Source organism: Stenella coeruleoalba (genome assembly GCF_951394435.1).
Source record: "Stenella coeruleoalba genome assembly, chromosome: 1".
NCBI classification, from domain to species: domain Eukaryota; kingdom Metazoa; phylum Chordata; class Mammalia; order Artiodactyla; family Delphinidae; genus Stenella; species Stenella coeruleoalba.
The window spans coordinates 172,324,274-172,341,829 of record NC_137169.1 but is presented as its reverse complement, the minus strand read 5'-3'; positions in this window follow the sequence as shown (position 1 = coordinate 172,341,829).

Genomic DNA, 17,556 nt, shown 5'->3' with positions numbered 1-17,556 from the left:
GCAATGAAAGTATTTCACACCTTTATGTAATATTGATTTCCTCTGCTCTACACTTGCATCCAGATTAGTTAATTCAGCTTTTCTTAAGAAACCAGTTCTAACAAAACAAATGTTTTCCAAGTAACACACAATTCTATGTACAGAGAGAACACACTATCCAAAAGAAACCTTCAAACATTTTCAGCCAAGACCTAGCTCAAGTTGGGAAAATCTATGCAAGGGTGAAAGGGGGGGAACCCCTCCATGCAAGTTATGTTGGATATTATTAAAATGTATGCCCTCTGAAAAACCAAAAACAAAAGGAGATTTATAAGTATTTTAAACTTTGACCAGTTTTATTCAGTATTTATTTGTAAACTAGCCTTGATCTTACCAAGAATAAAAGTGGCATCTATAAATATATAGACATACCTCGTTTTACTGCACTTCACTTTTTCTGCTTTACAAATACTACCTTTTTTTTTTTTTTGCAAATTGAAGGTCTGTCTGTGGCAACCCTGAGTTGCCAGCTGATGGTCAGCATTTTTTAACAATGAAGTATTTTGAAATTAAGGTATGTATGTTATTTTTAAAGACATAATGTTTTGGACACTTAATAGACTCCAGCAGAGTGTAAACATAACTTTTATGTGCACTGAGAAACCAAAAAATTGGCGTGACTCGCTTTACCACAGTGGCCCAGAACCAAACTCACAGTATCTCTGTGGGTGTATTTGATAAATTGAAAGTTCTACCTTAAATTTATTTTGGAAAACAACAAGAACAACAAAAACCTGGATGGTTAAAACCACTTCAGTCCTTTGGGAGAAAATACTGGAGAATTTTTGGAGCAACTCTTGCCATACAAATTTGTACAATATTATTAGTTCTGCAATAGAGTGAGTACTACTACGTTAGTACTCGATGATTTTCTCGTACAGCAAGGTCTTAACATGAACCTCATCTCTTTAACATCTGCTGATCCGTATAACCCTACTTGATTTTAAAAGCTAGCCCAAGTCCACTCAACATTTAAGTTAATGCAACAAACTTTATCTAATTACTGTCCTTATATACTATATGCCCCTACTCTCACCCACCCCCAAGTTGGAGGAGGTCACCTCAGCTTCTGCCTGCAAAACCATGTCTTTCAAAGTTCACATTCACCTTCAGTAAAGTTAGTGTGGACAAATTGAGTTTTAAGCCATTCCACAGAGTCACAGATCTCAGTTTGGGCTATGAAACTCAAGCTCAAAAACTGATGGAATAAAAATGTGCGGAGAATTTTTTATCTTTGAAAAGCCAAACCAAAAGCCCCAACATCCCAGGCTTACATACAATTATAAAATTTAGAATTTTATTTGATATTTAAAAAACACATTCGACTAATCCACTTTTAAAATTAAAACTGAGATCAAATGCAATATATTCTGGTAAACAGTCTTCAGTTTCTTCATATGGCCAGTGCAAGAAAAGGGATACAGATGACTTATAAATGAGTAATTAAACTGCTTTAGTAAAACCCAGAAGTTCACATGTTACCACAGCCCCCCAAAAGATCAGCTGAACCCAAATACACTTCAGTAAGCCTTATCAAGGAGCTGTAAAAAATGTAGGTACAATATGACCTGCCCCCAAATTCTTCTTGGGCCTTCAGTAAGAGCAAGATAAAATGTTATCAAACTTTCAAAGAATCCTTAAAACCTCAAGGCAAATTACAAGTATTAGTTAAGTTTCAAGGCAATCTTTTGAGGGTAGCCAACTCACAAAATAGTAACCTACTCCATTTTTAAAGGACAGACGTTATAATACAAAGTAAGTCAATGAATCTTTTAAAAACCAGAAGTTATAGATTCCCAATGTCTGAAACGATCCATCTATATCAAAACTCACCAAACTCACTCACTCACTCCATGCTTTTAACCTCATTGTTCTGTAATCCTTATATCGCACAAACATTTATGGCTCCAAACATATGGCAGGCACAGTCTGGAATGGGATGCTCATAACACAATGAAGTTAACTCCATTCCCCAGCCTTGAACACTCCACAGACCAATCAGAAAGACAAACCAAGCAGTGAAAACAGTTCAAACAAAAGGGGGAAAAGGTATGAAAGCACACATATTCCAGAAACTGCAGCGATCTCTGTTTAAGTAGACTGTAGTTTGCAGGATGCATATGGTAAACAGTAGGAGAGGAAGTAAAAGAGATCAACATTAAGGTTTAAACAGAGCAGAATTTTTAGCACAGAGGCATAGGACACTAGCAGAAATACAGGGGATGGTCTGGAGGAATGGGTAAAACATGGATGCAAGGAAATTATTTATAACCCTTGCTTATCCTAACTAAGGTAATAAGGATATTTTAGAGTAGATATGTGGCATCAATATCAAAATTAGAATTCCAAAAAGCATAATAGAGACATTTTTAGTTTGCTGCATGCTTAAAGTCAGGAAGGAAAAGAGGAGTTTGCTTTGGGACATTATAAGGCTGAGGTACCTGTTGGGCATCCAGGTTGATACCAAAAGTGTAAGTAAGGATAGTGAGCGATGTATCGGTTTATAAATCATTTACAAGGCGGTAATTGAAGTTTACAAGTAAATATAATCGTGTACTTTCTGTGGTTCTAACAAAAACTCAGAAATACTCCCTTATTCATTAATTCCTCCATTTACACTCTCTAGCACAAGGTAGGAGGCTCCCCAACCCTCTTGTAGATTTGACTATACAATCATACTGTTGAAAAGTCAATGAAATTATTTTTAGGGGTACTTCATCTTAATATCAATGATTAAGACAGTTCCCCAACAGGAAAACATTTTGCATTAAAAAAAAAACAACAACACTTATTTGCGAAACACATTCAATTGCCACCTAAAATATCCTTCAATCAAGAAAAAACAAAACCCCACTCCAAAGTATTGGGGCGCCCAAAAAGTTCGTTCGGATTTTTCTGTAACTTCTCACAGGAAAAACCCGTACGAACTTCTTGGCCAACCCAATAAGTAGCCAAAAAGACACTAATTTAAAACTAAAACCAAAACCTGGAACACTTTGTTTTGGGGGGAAAAGTCATAAAAACAGACCTGCAAATTAAGACAATTAAGAAATTAATATTAACTAATGATAGAGATTTCATCTATTAGGAAAACAGAGGAAAAACCATTCTGGGTCTCCTTTAGGTCAGTGATGCTAGTCCAGTTTTACCTCTCACTACCAAATTATAGACATTTGACAAGTAGCCTGCCAGCTGGTATTAAGTTATAGTATTCTCAATCCAATTCTAAACAGTGTACACCTCATCTCCAGATATACAAAGAATAACTTTAGGCATGATTATGCCTAAAGCTACTCATACTGTTATCCTTAAACAACCACCAGTGCTAGAATTATTTTAAAAAAATATGTCTCTGGTAGTCTAGTCCATGCTGTACTTGTTGAACTGTTTAGAGTAGTACTATGCTTACAGGGTTGTTATTTACTACTAGACAGAAGATCACCACACGCAAGTTCTCAAAGAACAGCTTGATGCCAGGGTGTTCTAATCCTCCATGACTGACAACAGACATTAAGGAAACAAAAATAAACCCTTTAGGCCTCTACTTATCTAGTTTTTGAAACGTCAGCGCCCTCAAACAATAGATCTGTCTACTTTGTATTGGGGGAAAAGTAAATCTATTTCTAAAGTATTTGTGGTTCAAGTTTCCCTACGGTCTATCCTCAATCTGATACTGCCTACTACCTTCCTACCATCATGAGCTTACAACCAGAGTCCCTTTGCAAGATGCGCAGAAGGACGGAAAAACAGCAAACCTCTCTGCCGATTTTCTTTGGCAAAAACAAAGTGGCGAGCGCCCCAGAGTGACTGGAGAGTCCTGCAGTCCCAGGCCTTCATCCCCGCGCGGCGGGGCGGGAGCCCACTCCGAAGGCTGGGAGGCAGAGCGCCCAGCGTCTGCACACCCCCGCCCGGGATTGGCCAGCCCCGCAGTCATTCAGCGCGACACGTCAGGGCAGCCGCTCCCTTCCTCCCTCCTCCCGCCCCCTTCTCCCCGCGCTTGGCAAGAAAAGCGGGCAACGTGGAGCGGGAACAAAGGACCCCGCGGCCCACGGCGATCAGGGGCGCGGTGCCACCGTACCCCAGGCCCGGGGTACCGATGGGGCCCTGGACCAGCTCCCCGCCCACACTCGCCGGGTCCTGGGAAGGCTCACGGAAGAGAGTCCAGACCCCGGGCCGACCCCAACACTGGGCATCGATTCTTGACAGCAGGAACGGAGATTCCCGCGCCCTCCTTCTGGGAGGTCATCCCTGGCCCGCGCGCGGCGTCTTGACCCAGGCCCCCGAGGACCCCTCGTGTAAAAACTTCTCGCTCCTCACGCCCTGCTTCCTCGACTCCAGCGCTCTCCGAGGCGGCCCGAGCCCGCCCTTGGCCGCTAACGCGATCCGGCAACCACAGCAGCACCGGGAGCGCGAGGGCCGCTCGGCTGCGGCTCCTCGCCCCCAGAGAGCGACGGCGGCAGCGGCCGCGGCTTGGGGCGTCCTCCTCCCGGCACCCGGCACCGCTCCGCGCCATTCCCCAGTTCGCAGTCTGGCTGCGCCCTCTTCCTCCTCCACCGTCGACGGGACCAGCGCGTATTACCTGGTTCATCTCTGAAGAGATGGAAAAACTCATCTCTGGAGCTTCAAAGGGGAGCAGAAGGAAGCGGGCGGTAATCGGCCCAACGGAAAGCGTCTCGAGGCCACCGAGAAGGGAGCGACCGAGCGGGGAGACGAGCGAACAGCCCGCAGAGGCTGCGAGGAAGGGGAGCGCACCGGAAATTCGCAGGGACTCGCTCGCTGGCTCGCTGGCACAGCGGCGCTGAAGCCGCAGGCGGCGAAACTGTGGCCAGCAGTTCCGAGAGACCGACCTCCACGCGCGTCCCGGAGACACTGCCCCCGTCGCAGCCGCCCGCTAGCGCCTCACCCCCTCGCACGTCACCACGTGCGCCGCTGCCGTAGCCGCCGCCAACGCCTCCCCGACGCTTCCGGCTGGAAAGCGTCGGCAAATGACTGGCGAGCACAGCAATATAGCGCTCGAGGCCCCGCCCTCCGCTGGCCCCGCCCCCACCCTTTTCCCCCGCCCTGTTTGGTTCCGTCCTGCGCAGCTCAACTAGGTCAAAGCAAGGTGATCTTTGGAAGAGCGGGTGCTCGGGGCCCGACACTTGTCGCGCCGTCGGCCCTCGCCCTTTCAGGGCGGGAACTGGTTCCCTCCAGCCGCCCTCACCTGTTCTGCCATCCCCTGGAGGCACAATATAGCCAGACAGATTAGACGTGAGAGATTAGATTTTTCGGCGTCAGACGTACATGTAGGCAACAGCCCTAGGACTGGAGCTGGCCGCAGTGGACGTAAGGGTCTGTAGCTGCCCGTCTGCCCTTACCTTTGTAGGAGGGTGGTGCGAGGAGGAAGCGTGGTGATTGTGAGGAAGAGCAGAGGCACGCCGACGAAAAGGGGTGAGAGGATTCAGTAACTTAGAGAAAACAATTGGAGAGGTCAGAGAAGGCCTAATATTATATCAGTGTTGCTCTGAAAAACTGTTTACTTCTACTTTTCGTCCCCGGGATTTGTTTTGTCTGAGTGCAGCTCTCCTCTCGGCGACACTGAGTCAGCTCTTTGCTGGACTTGCCCTCTTGGAAAAAGAAAATAACCTTGAGACCAGATAGCAACCTTAATTACCCCCACGCACTCACCCACCTTGTCCCCAGAAGACAAACCTGTTCAGGGGGAACGTGGGGTATAGCAGGCTGACAGCAACTTCATGGGACTCTGAAGGGCACACTGGAAAGCTTCCTAGATTGAAGGTGAGGGGATTTCGTGAGGTAAACTTGTTTAGAGTTTGGCAAAAGCTTCCAGGTTAATGTCCTGTTAAGCCTATCCTGATTTGGTGAGGGCGCTTAAGCCATCTACACCTAACCTTGTTTGTATCTGATCCCTCTGCTTAATTAGTAGACATATTTCTAGGAGCTCTTTGTCATCACTCCCTACCATTCTTTATCATTAACTATTTCGTATATGCTTATGGGAGCAGGAAAAATGTTGGGGCCCTTCATCTGCAATAGAAGCTTTACAACTTTTTAGTCTAAAATATTGAGGCAAGGAGATTTTTGTTTTGTTTCCAATTCAATTGTGGAAGGAAACAGGGTCTAAGATATCTATAATTCTTATACCTTTCTTAAGGAGAAAAAGACTGACATTTGCCACTGGCCTCTTGTTTTTGTCTTCTGATAATAATTGACAGCAGTGTTCACTTTTATTGCAAATGAAACTATTCGAGTACATACCTTTTACATTCCTTTAATACCATAGACTTCATCTTTCCAGAGAGAGAGTATGAACTTCCCACTTCAGGTAGGCACATGACTTGGTGGCCTGCTGGACACATGGTCCACTCGCTGTACTCTAAATAGTGCCTCTGTGACCTGAAACAGTCACCACTTTCTTAAAGCTACAGTGTGATCAGTCAATGCATTTTTGCCTTGTATGGAATTTCACATTTGCATATTACCTTCTCTATGAATAATGACAATTTATGCATTCCATTTGTCTTCCAGGCAACTCCAGATTTAAGCCTATCTTTCCAATTACTATATAATCCAGATGAAAATTTAACAATGGAACATTGTGGACAATTTCAACCCAGTAAAGTAATAAATTATAAGATTTCACTCAATATTTTAATTACACAACGTATATTTGGACAGTGTTTAATAAAAATAAAAACTATCAACTTCTATTTTATGTCAGGCACTGAGAAAGATAAATTAGGGATTGATGCCAACCTGCAATCTGCCTGTTTTCCTCTCTGATTCTGCTTTAAATGTTGTCCCAGTCCTAAACTCTGGCTTGTGTTTTATTCTTTATGTATTAGTTTGCTAGGGCTGCTGTAATAAAGTACCACAAACTGAGTGGCTTAAACAACAGAAATTTATGGTCTCACAGTTTGTACTTCTAAAATCAAGACATCTGTAGGGTCCTGATTCCCCTGTAGGCACTTGAGAAGGATCTGTTCCAAGCCTTTCCCCTGGCTTCTGGTAGTTCCTTGGTTTGTGGCACCGTAGCTCCAGTTTTTGCATGGCATTTTCCCTATGTGCCTGTCTGTGTGTCCAAATGTTCCCTTTTTATAAGGACATCAGTCGTACTGGGTTTGAGGCCCACCCTAACCCAGTATGACCTCATCTTAACCAAATCTCCATTTCCAAATAAGGTCACATTTTGAGGTACTGAGGGTTACGACTTTAACATGAATTTTGGAGGGGACATAATTCAACTCATACCACTTTTGTTCAGTGTTTCTCCAAGTTTGGTCCACGGACCACATTTATCAAAATAACGTGGATGTTCTTATTAGAAAGGAAGGTTCCCAGGCTTCACCCTAAACAAGTGATTCTCAGATGAGGGGAGTGATTTTTTTTTGCCCCCAGGGGACATTTGGCAATGTCTGGAAACAGGACTGGGGAGAGGTGCTACTGGTATTGCTGCTAAACACCCTACAATGCACAGGACAGTCCTCCACAACAAGAAAATGATCCCACCTCCAATGTCAACAGGGCCAAGATTAAGAAGCTGTACCCTAGAACTGCTAAATCAGAATCTCTGGGGCCTTGAAACGTACATTTTGACAAGCATCTCAACTACTTTTACCCACACTAAAGTTTGAGAAACACTGCACATACAAAAACCTTTTCTAGGCGTATGTGCGTGCTCCATTTTGTTCCAGATATCAGTTACCTCTCTTATTTATTAGCCATGCTAATTATGATAAGATAATCTAATTAAGTATTACAATTTAGCAATTCACACAATTTATATGTCTTCCTGTACTGGAAACTTGTTTCTATTTTAAAATTTCTATACCATATTACATTATTTTGGGTCAACTGTCTACATCCTCTGGATGCCCTTTGTCTGATGAAAATTGTTGCCAATCTCTGGCTTTGGCAAAGCAATGCTGCACCTCCTCCAGTCCACTAGTTTCTCCTGTACTCAGAGTGCCTGCCTTGTCTGTTTCATATATTTCTCTCATCCCTTGCAGTCATGCTGCTATTCTCTCAATTTCTTTCTCTTCTTTACTTCTGGCATTTGAAAATATTTTTAGGGTACATTAGTGGTGCCTTAAAAGCAGAAACAAGAAAATGGTAGAGTCATAAAAGACACAAGAAGCAGGGAAAAAATCTTAAAACTTCCATTAAAATAGGTCATTGGACACTGTTACGTATTTCAACGTATGACAAATTGAGAACTTGATGCCTCTCTAAAAAATTGTTTTAAATATTCCCTTTTAGAGAGAATCTTCCATTTTCCTGATAAAACTTCCATAGAGAACAGGCAAGCTGTTCAGAAATATATATATATATATATTTAATCCAGAGATTATAAAATCAGATTATTTTGGTCCTGCATTATCCTTACTGACTATTACATTATCCAAGCTATTTTACTAATGACTTTTTGCTAGTTTTCTAAAGTCCTCACTGCTAAAATTTTGAGAACAACTCTAGCCTCCTGTTCCAACAACCAGAATCCCCTAATAGTTTCTTTCTCTTTCAACAATTTCTTAGGAATTAAAACTTCTCATGTCATTCAAACATACTTTCTGTGACGTTATATGACCTTTAAGCCAGCTACCTCTTTGTGGCCAGCAATCATATATTCAGCTCGTGAATTCTAAAATGCAACCTAACCTTTCCAAAAGCCTTCATCCAAAAAGTCTTTTCTTTTTTTTTTTTTAAATCGACTGCTGAGAATAAGCAAGGCATGGAATAAGCAGCCTTTATACTAAGCTGAGTTTTTAATATAAATATTAAAATCAAACGTATAAACAAAAGTGTGGTAACATATAGCACAGTCTGTACAGTTCGATCCAGAAAGAGATCTTTTGTGATATTTGCATCCAAAATTTGACACCTGATGGAGGAAAGTTACACAATACAGTTCAGCCGGACTAGCCAGCCAACTGTTGCTAGTGTAAACTGATCACTTAACATATGAAGTCAAGAGACTACTTCAAAAAAATCAGAAAGGATAAAGCAGTGGGGTTGTAACATCAGTTCTCCCTTCTTCTATAATGCTTTCTACTGTCTGAAGGAGACCAGAGTGAAGCACAATGAGAAAATGATGAAATTTTACGAGATTCTTGTGAACTGGGCTTTCGAAACTACTGAAGACGGAAAGTCATAAAATTGTCATCTAAGAATTCCTACCCTGAGAGTAATCCCTCCTGGCCACAATTCTCCAAAATTGGTACCCTAGGGAACAGAATTATCAAGTGAAATGTTATCTTTCCCAGTCATCTCTAATGTCTTACTAGAGAGAAAAATGTGAAAGAAAAACTTTGGTGGTGACATATTCTACCAGTGCCCTTAAAGGTGACTATGCGTAAGATACCCTCCCTCTCAGTACCCACCAATCCTTCAAGACCCAATCAGCACTTTGCCACTTCTAAGAAGTGGGCTCAGATAAATGGAAAGAGTGCTGCAATTGGAGGTCTAGGTCCAAATCTTGGCTTTGTTACTTAACTATTTAAGGAAAATCTCTTGTCTTCTTGGTGACTCTGTTTTCTAATGTTCAAGGTGGGAACAATAATACTTGCCTCACAGAATTCTATACTTGGCGCATGGAGGGCAATGAGTAGATATTTCTTTACTTAAAAGCCTCCTCCAATTACTCCAGCATACATGACTTTTCTCCCATCTCCCTGAACCCTGGCACATCGCCTATAAAATTCATTTGTCTCTTAATCTACCTTGGGGTACCTTTATGCTCGCAGAGTTAAGAGATGAGTGGTTTGAAGCGTAGCAGCAACCCAGGCTCTTAAGCAGGTTGTTCCTCTGCCCTCAGACACCTTGAAGTGTTGGATGAATGAATGTCTAAACCACATGTGCCTCTCGTGCCTCTTTCTGTCAGACTGATGTTTCCAAATAGTGAAGATAAGCGCTAGAGGAAGCTGGAATGATAGAGGACTAGGGAAATAAGGACGGAAGTGGTTATTGAGGCATATCACAAACCAGAGGGAATAAAGGCACCTCAAATGGCAGAACAAGGACGTCGGATCTCCTTGGCTGATTTCCTTTCTCTGTCTCAAAGTGGTCTCCAATGTGCTGAAGGGGATGTAGGATTCTCAACTCCATCTTCCCTTCACCTAGGGAAGTGTGTATACAAACATCCTAAATACTGCTTCCTGTGTCTCTTCCAAGTGGAAAAGTGTCATTATGTAGCTGTTTCTCAGATTTTTTACATAAAATTATTCTTTGCCATAACAAAATAAATCCTGATTTTTTTGCTCCGTATTTCCTAGAAAATTAGGAGAAGCCTATGATATGAAACATGGTGGGGGTCAAGGTTCTTCCCTGTGTGCATCTATGCCAGGACGCAAGATCTGGCCCTAGCAAATCTCAATGTTCAAGTTCCTTTTCAGCCACACTGAACCTCTCCCTTCCTTAATACACCATGCCTTTGGGTGTGCCATGGCACTAACTGAAGCACCCTTTATCTGGTTAATTTCTACTCATCCTCCAAACCTCAGTGTAGAACTGTAGAAAACTCAGTTCTTCCACGCAGCCTTCCTGGATGGGCCTAGGCTGGGCCACTGTCCCTCCTATGAACTCACACGATATCCTGGGACATCTCCCCTCTTTGTAGCGTTAATCACACAGTAATGAAAGTACCACTTGTAGGCACCCCATCTGTATACTATGCTTTGGGAGGACAGATGCCATCCTGTTCATCGTCACATCTTCAGTACCTACCCTGGACCAGGCATGTAGAGATCCTCAAAACACATCACTACAGCAAACGAAGAGGGAATGGTATGCGTTATTGTTATTGCCTTGAGCTTTGAAGACACGAAAATGTACAAGACAAGAAGTGACTTTTGCCTGAATTTTTGTAGTGTGATGATCAATTCGTTTTAGCTTTCAAATTCTAAACTAAAATAATACGTGATGTTCACAAAGCTTGTAGTCAAGAAAGTACCATGTAGGTGATTCTCTGTCACTTTTCGGAAAAATGCATCAGTGGGGCCACTGCAAGCCTTTGACGTGACTCTGTTTACCTACATGTTATGGCCCACATGTCAACATTAGTCACCAAACAGCTAGTCAAGCACACAAATTCTTAACAGTTTGAGTCATTTCATTTTCTGGAAGGTAATGTATCCACAGTTTTGATATCAGTCGAGGGAGGTCTCATTATTCTAATGTTGCACATACGAGAAGCCTCTCCTACTCTGCAGAGCCTGTTTCTGGGTTTCTTAAGCTCCTCCATTATATCACAAGCTTCTTGCATGTCTTCTCCAGATTTTAACAGCCACAGTGCCAAGCATGATGCCGGGCACATAGCAGATGATTGAGGGAATTACAGAATAGCAATTTTGACTGTTATAGGGGCATATAGTCACTTCTGATGTTATTTTATTCACTTCTCACAACAGCCTCAAGAAGATATATTATCGGGCTTCCCTGGTGGCGCAGTGGTTGAGAGTCCACCTGCCGATGCAGGGAACACGGATTCGTGCCCCGGTCCGGGAAGATCCCACATGCTGCGGAGTGGCTGGGCCCGTGAGCCATGGCCGCTGAGCCTGCGCATCCGGAGCCTGTGCTCCGCAACGGGAGAGGCCACAACAGTGAGAGGCCTGTGTACTGCCAAAAAAAAAAAAAAAAGAAGATATATTATCATTCTTATCTTATAGGTAAGGAAATGGGAATTTAGAGATGTTGGGATGCTTGCCTGAAGTCATGTTACTTGAATGTTGGTGCCGGGAGTTCAATCCAGGAGAGTCTGATCTGAAGCTCACCCCTGTTCTACCACCACACCCTGCCTTTCAGTACATGTTTACTAAATTGATTTATTACTAATTTCCGTAGGAGACAAATGAATCAGCTAGCACAACTAATTCATCTAGGGGAAGGGGCAACAGAGAGGATATTGATAGGTTATATAAATGAACTTTTGTCTTTGGTGCTAGTGGAATTAGCCACTAAGAATAATCAGAAGCATAATGTAACCAGTACATAGAGCTGCAAACACACCCATTTGGCAGGCAGACCTAAGAAATTGAGTAACACTTCTTGATAAACGGCATTAACCTAACTCCGTGAACAGGTCTCTAAGAGAAACAAGGGGAGGCAGACATGGCTGGTTGCCTATGTTGTCCATCCATTCTCCTTTTCCTCCTTAGAAACGCGGTGCTAAAGGCCACAGTTCCTAGTCTCCCTTGCAGCTAGTTACGGTAAACTGAAATGTGAAGACTTCATAAAAGTGCTCTTCAAAGGAAAAAGGAGTACTTTTCTGCCTTTCCTCTTCCTGCTGGCTGGGATGCAGATGTGATGGGTTGAAGTCAAGTAGCCATTTTGGATCAGTCGAGGATGACCAGAGCAGCGTGCCATAGGAAGAGTCTAGCTTCTGATGACCTCTGAGCTGCCATCCTGCTCTGGTCTGCCAAACTCTAGAATTACTCTGTGTGAAAGAATAACAAACTTTCACCTTGTTTAAGCCAAAGGTGGAAGTGGAAATAGCCAGTTTAGTGATTTCCATCATTTGCAACAGTGTCCCTCCTGCGTGTTATTCTGTTTCTGTCCAATTTATTTCATTTTACAATACTGCAGATGTTTATATTTCCTGGAACCTACACTGCACATTTGAAACTAGCAAGCAGCAAACATCATTTCTCTGTCACAGACTGTTTGGTTATTGATCCTATCTAACAAGTTCACAGTAAGTCCTTTGGAGGTGACTCTGATTAAAGGTCAGGAGGCCACATGTAAACTCTACACATAACCTCAAGTTTTGAATTATACAGTTTGGAAGTTTAGGCCCTACCTCAGCTTTCTCTTATCTGATCGTCGATCTAATGCCGCATCATTTTTATTCTCCCAAATGGCATATTAGCCTACTTGATGGTTAACTGCAAATGTTTACTGAGTTTACACATAATAAAGTGTAAAACATGTGCTGTATACAGTGAGTTCACAGCTGGATTGCAAGGGTTTTGATTCTTTAATAATCAGTTTACTGAATGGGGGTAAACTCTGTGGGGTTATAAATAGGGAACGGGTTTACTTTTCTCTAACCTTCAAATATGGATTCTCTCATTATAGGTAACCCTTCAGATAGATCCTATAGTTTTTTAGTCACTTTTTAGTATTTAAGGCTTACTTTCAGGTATTAAAGACAAATACATTTCAGTCTAAATCAAAACCTTACATTGAATTCTCTAATCCAATTACTTCTAATCTCACTCTCAGTTCAGAGTTTCCCCTGGCCTTCCCCACCCCCAGCCCAGGCCTGATCCAAGGCTCAGGCACCCACAGTGGGCATGAGGAGGGGGTGTGATCTTTTTCTCACTCTGCCTTTATTCTCTACCCATTGCATAGAGAGTAATCTCTGCCCATTCTAATCTCTACCCTTTTTTCCTGTCATGTGCCCCCCTTGCTCAATTCTCTCCAGTCCCATTGGCCTCCTTTGCATCCCAGAACATATTAAACATGTTTCTGCCAAGGGCCCTTGAGTTTCCTGTTTCTCTTCTTCTCTCTTCCCCCAGCCATCTGCATGGCTTGCTCCCTCACTTTTAAGCCTCTGCTCAAATGTCCCCTTATCAGTGAGGCTTCCCCGACTACTCTATCTCAAGTGACACACACCCACACGCATCACTTCCTTACTCTGCTTTAAGTTTCTCATCTCACCATCTGATAAATTACACTTCTGCTGGCATCTCCCCTCCTGCTGTCTTTATGAGGCAGGTCAGGAGGTAGCGTAGCTTTCTCTCTTTGTGAGAAGAAAAGCCAAAACACTCTCTGCTCCTTTGAATTCCTGTTCTCCTTGACTTTCTTCAACCAACTTTCACAATTTGGTCTTGTCGTATAGAGAAGCTGGAAGTGAGAGTTTTGTAGATACTGGACTGATCTGTTTTCTTTTACTAAGTCTGCCATGGATGTGTCAGGCACTCTCTTTAGAACATGGGGGCAATTGTCTCTTACTATTTTCAGCTTTGGGACTTCAGCTCAGATATAGAGATGAAAAGTAAAACTTCATTCAACATGCTGTTAAATAAGAACATTCTCACAGTCTAGTATGTTCTAATTGACACAGAGAGAACATTTGAATTTGAGGTAACCGTTGTGATATGAGCAAGAGGCTCCATGGATTCAGGATGTCCAATTTTTAGGAAATAGGAACCTAGGCATTTACACAGTTCAAAAGCAATTAAAACTGGTTATGCAGTGATATTGCCACTAGATCCAGCCATGCTAAAGTCAATGCCTGGACTTTTTATATGAATCAATTAATTTCTCTTTTTTTCTTAAGCCAGGTGACTTGGCTTTTCATCACTTGCCACCCAACAGCCCTGGCTGTCCCCGTGCCATTTCTTGACTTAAACTGCTGCCTGTGTATTGTCATCACAGTTGCTACATTCCTGGCATATTTTCTCAAGTTGCACTTTTCCCAGGGAGTGCTGATAACTGAAAGGATTTATTAGTGTCCCACTCTCGAATTCTTCTGGCCACAGAGCACAATAGAAGAAATATTGTCAGTAATTGTTTTGACACATTCAGTAATGCTATGTTTGGATGCATAGTTGTGTTTGCGGTTCTGAATTATATTGCTCTACATATGGCTGAAGAAAATATTTTCTTATTCATTTTCCATAATAATCCAACAAAGGAGGCTCATCTTCTTGGTAATCATCATTTGCATTAGTTAGTCTTTGGATAAGCATACAAATATCTTTAGGTTATTAATCTTTTATATTCAAATATGAGTGATATACCTAACTCCAAAGGTACTATAATCCTTTAAGGAACTTAAAGTCCTCTAACATTCATTCATTCTCCCTAGTGCCTGAGACATATTCCTCTAATAAAGAGATTTATAAAGTAATATATAACCCAGTCAATGTGGTTTACATCTTTGAGAATTTTTAGCAATGTTACTGTTGGGAGAATTAATTTTCTGGAAGAAATTGGAAATTATTGCTAATTTCAGATTTTAGCCATAATTCAGAGTGTGATAAAAACCAGGGTGTGATATTATACACCCACCAAAGTTCTAACTTTAATTTCCTGTTTTTACTCTGAAAAGAAAATGTTTATGGGAAGAAGTACCAAAACTTGAGAGGAAATTTGAAATCAAATTCATTATAGATTCACCCCAAAGAAAGAACTTTGAGCTCCAGATAACATAAAATACTACACGGGGTCTAGTTTTGGATTCCCTCTTCTGATAGGGATGTGGAGATAATAGAGAGGTTCCTAAGAAAAACAGGAAAAGATTGTGGGGTAGGATTGGTAAAGTAAGATCCAGTGGTTCTTTACTGAAAAAGAAAAGCTGATCTCAAATTCTTACGTCTGCTTGTTTATAAATTAATTCATTAAACAAATGTTTATTACATGTTTACTGTATACCAGGCACTATGGTGAGTTTTCATCCTGTAGAGTAGGAGACAGACAATGAAATAAGTGACTATAATCACTGTAATAATGCTGAGGGAGTGAGGGAGGGTCCAGGCCCTATGGGAGTCTGGAAGAAGAGCAGGTGAGCCTGTGAAGGCAGCGACCAGAGAAACCTCATGAGGTGCGGTTTGACCTGAGACTTGAAGGATGAATATGAGCTTTCCTGGTGGATAGGGAAGGGCATTTTAAAAAGCATATGCAAAATAAAAAGTGTGTCTGAGGATTCCCGGGTAGATTATGATAGGGAGGGAGTAAGACTGGAGAAGACTGGACAACGAAATGAAGGTGGGAAGAGAAGCAGTTACCTTACTCCTTATTCTTTAGAGTTTGGATTTGTCTTAAAGGCAATGGGGAGTGGCTGAAGGATATTAATCTAGGGAGGAACATTATCATATTTGCATTAAAAAAAGCTTTGTGGAGTGTTTTCATAAGGAGAAAGCTAATGAGTTCCCCATATCCACAAGAGAGAGAATAAGATGGAAAAAGATGAGATAAAAGGATTGAATCACTGCAAGAGAGAGTTCGATAAGACAAAGAACTTGACCCTGTGGTCAAGACAGGTTGTGAAGACCTGAAGATGTTTTATAAAGGATGGTCATCTTTCACATTTTAAAATATGTGTCTGGTTTGAGGCAAGAGGTTACATATGCTGAGATTTCCTAAAGTATGTTCTTTAGAAGAGTTGTTAATGTTCCTTGAATAAAAAACAAAATTTTACTGCTCTCCAAAAGTTTGGCTTGGGTGCACTGGAGAGGCCCCCAAAAGTGCTGTAGGACTTTTTACAGCCTTTAACATGCTAATGTGCCTTGTGAATCTTTGAGTGGGACATTGGATTCAGGGTTTCCAAACTTAATTTATCACAGGACCCCTATGGTCTTCTGTCCTATAGAGAACACTTGGTAAAATAATGAACCAGATATATTTGATTCTTTTACCAACTCCAAGATTTTTCCCTTAGGTTCTGAAATCCTAAAAAGTATTTAAGACTTGGAATTACTTTTCCAGAGTGCTTATCCATTACAAGTCCATGATCTTACAGTTCTCAAGCAAGTCTGTCAAAATTTAATAAAAACTAGGCAATGACTACTTTTTAGATCCCTTATTTTTAGGATAGAATCAGATAAAATATGAACATATGTGCTGGCCTTAAACTCAAATCAAACTAGAATCCTAAGGGCCAACTTCTTTTTTTTTTTTTTGACTGCGCAGAATGCGGGATCTTAGTTCCCGGACCAGGAATAGAACCCGTGCCCCCTGCAGTGGAAGCACAGAGTCTTAACCACTGGACCGCCAGGGAAGTCCCCTCCTAAGGGCCAACTTAGTAGACAATTCAGGAAACCAAAGGTATACTCATTTCAAAAAATTAAAAGAAAACAGGGAATAGATAAGCTGTCCCTCATCCCTCCACATAAAGATATTTCCTGACAGCAATTCAAAACTCAGAGAGGGAATTAGAATTCTAATGTGTAGTTTTAACAGAGAGATGGAATTTTGGAGTCATCTAAAGAACGTCACCTTTGGGAATGTGACATTAGGTTGCCGGGCATAAGACTTGGGACATTCAAAAAAAACTCTCAAAAATAGATTTTCTAGTGATTTAATCTAACCCTCGAATTGCAAATAGACCTCAATTTAGATGTAAATTCCAATTAGTCGGCAGTGTTGCTTGAAGTATTAGGTTGTGAAGAGTTGAGAGTCTCCATCCACTTTTGAAGTCATACTTGGAGGTATGTTAGGTCATAAAGTGTGCTGGTAAGCTGGATTGGATGAGAAAAAATTATTTGAGAAATATAGGCTATTTAAAAATGATTCAGAAGATCTTATCATTCACTCTTAAGATGATTCCTAATTATTTGTTTTTGTTTTGCTCTTTTGAGATATTGTTTAATTATTTTTTCTCTCAATATCACTTGTATGTAGGAAAACTATTCATTTTTATAAAAGATATTTTTTAACCCGCAAAAAAAAAAAAAAAAAAAAAAAGAAGATCTTGTCAGGTCATTCAATGTATGTAACCCCAGAGGTCTGGAAGAAGCTGGTGTCCAAGAGAACCATATTACATTGATGCAAGTTAAAAATGTGAACTTTGCAGAA